The 7527-nt window shown below is 39.1% G+C and overlaps 1 pseudogene; it reads right to left on the bottom strand.

Moving 5' to 3' along the window:
• Positions 1 to 6703: 6703 nt before the first annotated feature.
• Positions 6704 to 7296, bottom strand: LOC122904877 (annotated as a pseudogene).
• Positions 7297 to 7527: the final 231 nt, after the last annotated feature.

Here is a 7527-nt window from a genome sequence, read left to right as displayed (position 1 = left end):
ACTGGGTGTGGTGAAAAAATAATGAATACTGTTTTTCTGAAAATAAATAAATTGAAAAAAATAATAAAATCTTGCCATTTGCAACAACAACAAAAAAAAGAACAGCTGGATCATGTGAGCAGTTACCATGTGACTGCAGACCATGCTTGCCCCAGATGGGAAGCAAGAACTTAGGGATTGTGGCAATACATTTGATAAAGCAAATTAAATCTGGAAATCAATGAATAATGTATCTCTGGAGTAATTCACTTTCTTCTCATGATCATCTACTATGTGCCAAGCATAGAAGTACCCTTGACTTCATACAGTATAATATACCCCAAGTCCTTCTTTTATCACCTGTATTAAGAACAGCATAGTCTTATGACTATGAAAATTTATGACCAGCATAGTCTTATGACCAATGAAAATCAGAGGACTTTAAGGCAAAGTTCCAAGTTCATATTTGAATAGTGGTCCTCTTTTGTGCGACCTTTTTCTACTCATGTCATCTGAATCTCAGAGTCCTGATTTATAACATAAGAATAAAAATCTCCGTTTAAAATAGTTGGCAAGCTCAGTAACTTTCTGGAGTTCTCATGTTTGTATATGAGGAAAGTAAGGGAAACGACAGCAGTAAAAAAAGAAATAAAGAAGTGGAGATAAGTCTAGAGAATACTATTTATGAAGGGAAATGAGAGACTGGTTATGGGAAGTACAGCTTATGAACTAAGGTGGGACGGCTGACCTGGGAAAGGACTCTGAAGGCAGGCCGCTACAGGAGCCGGTTACAGCCCAGACCTGGGGTCCAGACTTTCCTGCCAGGGGTGGGATCTGATTGGTAATAAAAGGGCCATTCTGATTGTATTTACTAGAACCATCTGTCCCAGGACAGAGTTCATCCTTCGTGTATCTGGAAGAGTAGGACTGTCCTGCTTTTTTTTTTTTTTTTTTTTTTTTTTAGGATTTTATTTATTTGACAGATAGAGATCACAAGTACACAGGCAGAGAGGCAGGCAAAGAGAGAGGCAGAGAGAGGGGGGAGGAAGCGGGCTCCCTGCTGAGCAGAGAGCCTGATGTGGGGCTCGATCCCAGGACCCTGAGATCATGACCTGAGCTGAAGGCAGATCATGACCCACTGGGCCACCCAGGCGCCCCAGGCCTGTACTCTTGAAGAGTGGACATATAACTGGTCCAGAACACTGCCCTGTGTTGGGAGTTTGATCCCTAGGGTCCGTGGGACCTGAATCATAGTTGGGAAGTATGCTGCAAAATACTCTTGGGCATGGCCTTTCCTTTATGCCAAGGATGCACGGATGTGTATAAAACTGAGAGAAACAAAAGGTGCTGGATGGGCAAATTCTTGGACGGGGAAGAGATCACTTGTTAAATGGGTTTTTTTTTTTTTTTTCCAGTCTTTATCTCTCTTCATGTGGCATAATGCTTCTTTTTTTTTTTTCCAATTTATTTATTTTCAGAAAAACAGTATTCATTATTTTTTCACCACACCCAGTGCTCCATGCAAGCCATGCCCTCTATAATACCCACCACCTGGTACCCCAACCTCCCACCACCCCCCCCGCCACTTCAAACCCCTCAGACTGTTTTTTCAGAGTCCACAGTCTCTCATGGTTCATCTCCCCTTCCAATTTACCCAAAAGCACATACCCTCCCCAATGTCCATAACCCTACCCCCCTTCTCCCAACCCCCCTCCCCCCAGCAACCCACAGTTTGTTTCGTGAGATTAAGAGTCACTTAGGGTTTGTCGGCATAATGCTTCTTAATTTGTTTTAAAAAGTGGGCATACTCTACTGAGCTGACACATATACTCTGTCACAGAGTATGTCACAGGGCATACTCTACTGAGCTGGCAGGAGTCCACCCAAAGATGAACAATAGTGGTGTGTCAGCTCAGGGGCCTGTTGGCTAAAGCAGAGTGAGCGTGGGAGTCTCTGGGATCCACCGAGGTAGGTAGGGCACAGAGTCTCGGAAGGCAGAGTGCCTGCTTCATAAATGGGGTTAAATAATGATCTCAGCACAGAGTCCGTTTATATTCTACTGCTTTGTTGTGGCCCTTACGGATGGATGCGAGGTGCCATCTGCCCCCAGAGAGTTAAATACCTACAGGTGCAGTTTAACCCTCATCATCAGAACCCTAAAACTGCCTCAGCTGGCAGGCCAGGGAGGAGTGGAGACTGGGGAAGGAGATGGTCCAAATGAAGAGAAGGAATGCATAAAGTGTGTAATCCATGCAGAGGAAATTGAAAATTGATTATGTTCAGATGGTTCATGAAATGCTGATAATGATAGTAGCCAGTTGCAAGAATAATGTCCTTCAGTGCATGCTAAAAACTAGTTCCCCTGCACTGTGCTAAAAACTAGTCGAGCAAATTTCAACTGGAGGGGTGGGCTTAGAATAGTAGATTATCTGGAAGAAGAGCAGGAAAGGGAGAGTACACAGGAAAATGCAGAGTTAGGTGGGTAGACCAAAGGATGGAGAATAAGGAAGTTCTTTTCTTATTGTGCCTAATTTTAGAGAAATAGGAAACGAGGTCATCAACTGATGGTGAGAGGGGGAAAGGGTCATGGGACTGGGAAGTGACTGATGGAGAGAAAAAGATCATTGGAGGTGAGGTGGTCAAGGAACTGCTAAGCTGTGCTAACAGATTTCTGCAGGGATATGGAGATCACAAGAACTGTGAAAAAACTAGTGATGGGGAGAGAGAGAGAGAGAGAGAGAAGCTAAATTCTCTCAGAAATGAGGGGCAGCCTAAAGGATCTCTGCAGATGACTGCAACAAAGAGAAATTCTGGGTGCTACGATCGCAGGCATGACTTAGGTTGCTGAAAGCCCTTTTCTTGACATGGGAAGCATGATCTGGAAGCAACAGTAAAAGCCGCAGCCCCAACTACTGCACTTCCTGACCTGGTGGCACAAGGGGTTGGACAGCAACAGGATGAGAGGGCTAGAGGGGAAGCAGTGACCTCCAGAGATTCCAGATTCCAGATGCAGCAAGAAGGTGCAGGGAACATTCCTGTAGGAAGTTGACCATACGTGGAGATTTTGCTGATGACAGACTAGGAGTGCCTGAGAACAGAGAAGAGCAAGGAAGAGGAGTGTGAGCTACAAAAGTGGGTCAAATTAGGGGAAAAACAAAGCCATATGAAAATGACAATCTGAATGATGACGCATCCTTCATCTGGGGATTTCTTTTCATTTCATTCATTTCACCTGGGGATTTCATTTCATTTTATTCATAATTTCTAAAAATTTAGTTGTCATTGACACACAGTGTTACATTAGTTTCAGGTGTGGAGCTTAGTGATTCCACACGTCTATGCCTTATGCTCTGCTCACTACAAGCGTAGCTGCGGCCGCACCTGTGCGACACTGTTACACCAGCATTGACTGTATTCCCCATGCTGTGCCCTTTATTCCAGTGACTTACTCATTCCATAACTGGAAGCCCCTATCTCTCCTTCAACTCTTTTGCCCACCTCCCCACCTTGCAACCGTCACTTTGTTCTCTGTATTTATATGACCTGGGTATTTTAGAAGAATAAAAATAAAAGAGTAGGAATATTCTTATGAACATATTTTTGGGGGAGGGGAATCTAGAGGCTTTAAGATTTAGCTTTATCATCATCCATCAGACTTATCACTTCGGATACCTCCTATATTAGAGTTGTTCTTTAGTGTGGGGTCTATCTTCTGGAATGTATTTATTAATATTGATTTGCCAGGCTTGAAATCATCTCAGAGGCCTTTTAGTTCATTCCTCTACGAGTATGTGCGCACGTGTGCGTGCGTGTGTTTGGTCAGATGGAGTCATGCACACAATAACAATAGACATTCACCCTTTTTAATACTTTATTTTATGAGCTTTGACAAACGTTCTAACGGCTCCCAAATTTACTTGTGCTTAGAGTCATTTTTGTGTATATTAGTAGGTTTTTTTTTTTTTGAGTATTATTCCATTGTATGGAGTTAACACAGTTTATTTGTGAATTTACCAGAAGAACCCCATTTGGGGACTTTTCTTTGTTTTTGGTGATTATGAATAAAACCACTATAAATATTTACACGTACATTTTTTATGAAAACATGAGTTTTTATTTCTCTTAGGTAAAAAAGGAAAAAGATTGTTGGATCATGTGGTAAATGTATGTTTACCTCAAAGGAACCTATAAAATTGGTTTGCAAAGTGGCTATTATCAATTTACATTTCTACCAGCAACGTATGAGAGCTTCTGTAGCTTCTTGTTCTTGTCAGTGTTGATATTGTCAGTTTTTTTTTTTAATTTTGTGTTTTAGTCAATCAAATGGGTGTATAGTGTTATCATATGGTTGTTTTCATCTATACTTTCCTAATGAGTAGTGACGTTCAGCATGTTTTCATGTGCTTATTCATCATTTATTTGTACATCTTTTTTGATTATTTTGCTCACTTTTAAAAATCGACTTTTTTAAAAACTATTGAGTTTTGAGAGTTCTTTACATATTCTAGATACAGACTCTTTACCTGACATGTCTTTCAAAAATATTTTATTCAGTTGTATTTTCATTTTCTTAACAGTGTGCTTTGAAGAGTGCTAGTTTATATTTTAGATGAACTTCAATTTATCAATTTCTTTTTAATGGTTTGACTTTTGGTTTTGTATGTGGCAGAGCACTGCCCAACCCAAGTCACAAATACTTTTGCTGTTTTCTTCTGGGTATTTTTTTGTTTACAGTTTTACATTGAATTCTAAAATCCATTTTAAGTTAATTTTAGTGTATAGTGCAAGAAAAGGGTCAAGGATTACCATTTTTTAATATACTGATACCCAATTTTTCCAGCACCATCTGTTGAAAAGACAAATCTTTCTCCTTTTGCACCTTGAGCAAAAAATTAATTGGCCATATTCGTGTAGGTAAAATTTTGGATTCTGTTTTATTCCTTTGATATAATTAATACCACATTTTCTGATACTACTGCATTATAGAAAGTCCTGAAATCAGGCCGTTTGAGCACTCCAGCAGTATTTGGTCTTCCTTTACGTGAATATGGTTCCTATCTCCGTTTATTTAGGTCTTATTTCATTTTCTTTATCAGACTTTAATTTTTAGCATACAGACGTTGATCATCTTTTGTTAGATTTATACACCATAATTTCATGCTTTTTGGTGCTATTCTAACTATACTTAAAAAATTTTTTTGGAGTATAATTCATATTATTTCTTCCTTCAGTATTTGGCAGAACTGATTGCCAATCGGTTCATCTGGTCCTAGAGCTTTTCTTATTGGAAAGTTTTAACTACAAATTTAATTTCTGTAAGAGAAGTATAATTATTTAGATTTTCTGTTCTTGAGTAAATGTTGGCAGTTGGTCTTTTAAGGAATTTGTCCCTTCCTTTTGAGTTGTTGAATTACTGGTATTTATATCTCCTCCCTGCCTTGCTGTCACTTCCTCCTCCCCCTTTTTTTGTTCAAAAAAAAAAAAAAGGCTTATTGATTAGAGGCTTAGAGGCTTATTGATTTTATTCATCTTTTTTTTTTCTAAGTGTAACTTCTTTTTTTTTTTTAATTTTATTTATTTATTTGACAGAGAGAAATCACAAGTAGATGGAGAGGCAGGCAGAGAGAGAGAGGGAAGCAGGCTCCCTGCTGAGCAGAGAGCCCTATGAGGGACTCGATCCCAGGACCCTGAGATCATGACCTGAGCTGAAGGCAGCGGCTTAACCCACTGAGCCACCCAGGCGCCCCCTGATTTTATTCATCTTTTTAAAAACTCAGTCTCATTGATTCTTTCTGTTATTTTCCTTTCAATATTTAATTGATTTTTCTGTATTCATTTTTATAATTTTTTTCTACTTGCTTTGGGTTTAATTTGTACTCTTTCTAGTTTTTTTTTTTTTTAAATAAGGATTTTATTTATTTGAGACAAGAGAGATACAGGGAGAAAGAGCATGAGCAGGGGGAGAGGCAGAGGGATAGGGAGAAGCAGATGCCCTGCTGAGCCAGGAGGCTGACATGGGTCTCAATCCCAGGACACTGGGTTAACCATCTGAGCCACCCAGGTGCCCTCTCTTTCCAGTTTTTTAAGGTAAAAACTAGGTAACTGATTTGGGCCCCTTTTTATTTTCTAATATAAATATTTAATGCTGTAAATTCTCTTATGATGTTCTCTTTGACCCCTGAGTTATTTATAATATGTATGTCTGTGTAAATTCCAAATGTGGGAATTTTCAGTATCTTTTCATTACTGATTTCTAGATTATTTTAGCATCATAGACGGGACTTTGATTTTAATTATTATTAATTGGTTGCTATTTGTTTCATGAGCCCAAATATGGTCTATTTTGTTGAATGTTCCTTGTGAACTCAAAAAAAATGGATATTGTACTGTTGTTGGGTGCTTTGTTTTATAAATACAAATGACCTCAAGTTGGTTGCTAGCTTTGTTCAGGTTTCATATTCTTCCTGATTTCTTGCTACTCATTTTATCAATTACAGAGACAGAGGAACACTTAAATTTTCAGCTCTAATTGTGGATTTGTCCATTTCTAGTCTCAGATCTATCAGTTTTTACACATGCACTTTGAATCTTCCTATGTACACATATACCTTTAGGTCTTTAACCCTAGAAGTACTCCTTGTTCTGAAATCCGTGTTGTCTGACATTAATAAAATCACTACATCTTTCTTTTGGTTAGTGTTTGTATGGTGTATCTTTCTCATACTTTTTTTTTTTTTGCATTTATTCTGTGCATATTTACTACTGGACCATAAGTTTTTGTTTCTTCAGTTTCTTCTGGGATATCTTTTTCTTCTGTGCAACCTACTCTTCTGGTTTAGGAACAATATTCTCTTTTTCAGTAAGGATCATCTCAATGTGGCAGGGAGAGCTCATGTATGGGTTAATGCGACCATGAGCCCTGTAAGTCCTACGCCGCATCTTGGGGGCTTTGTTCATCTGAATGTGCTCAATGACCAGAGAATCGACATCTAAACCCTTAAGTTCAGCATTACTGTCTGCGTTTTTAAGCATGTGCAGTAAAAATTCAGCACTCTTCTTGGGCCACCGACCTTGTGTCCAGCCCCACTGTCTGGCCTAGGCACACCTACCAACTCCACCATTGTAGCCACGGAACAGCACACACTGCTTCTGCAAAGTGACGTCTTTCAGATACTTGGTGGCTTTTCGGATATGCATACCCTTGATGGACTGGGCAGTTTCACGTGTGTTCTTAAAGTGAACACGGAGATTTGAACACCATGATTTCGTAGGGTTTTCCGGGTCAAGCGAATAGCGAACCATTTACAGAGGTCACCCCAGGCCGCTCCTTTCTCATACTTTTGGTTTCAACCTATTTGAGACTTTAAATTTAAACTGTTTTTATTGCAATCAGCATATATTTACATCTTTCTTTATTTCCTCTTTTAAGCTGAGAATCTGATTTTTATTCAGTTTGTTTTGACCATTTTCCTTTAATGTAATTATTTGTATGGTTGGATTAAAATCTATCATCTTGCTTATTGTTTCCTCTTTCATTTTTAATTTGTT

This window comes from Neovison vison, chromosome 4 (assembly GCF_020171115.1).
Source record: "Neovison vison isolate M4711 chromosome 4, ASM_NN_V1, whole genome shotgun sequence".
NCBI lineage: Eukaryota > Metazoa > Chordata > Mammalia > Carnivora > Mustelidae > Neogale > Neogale vison.
This window is presented reverse-complemented; position numbering and strand designations above follow the sequence as displayed.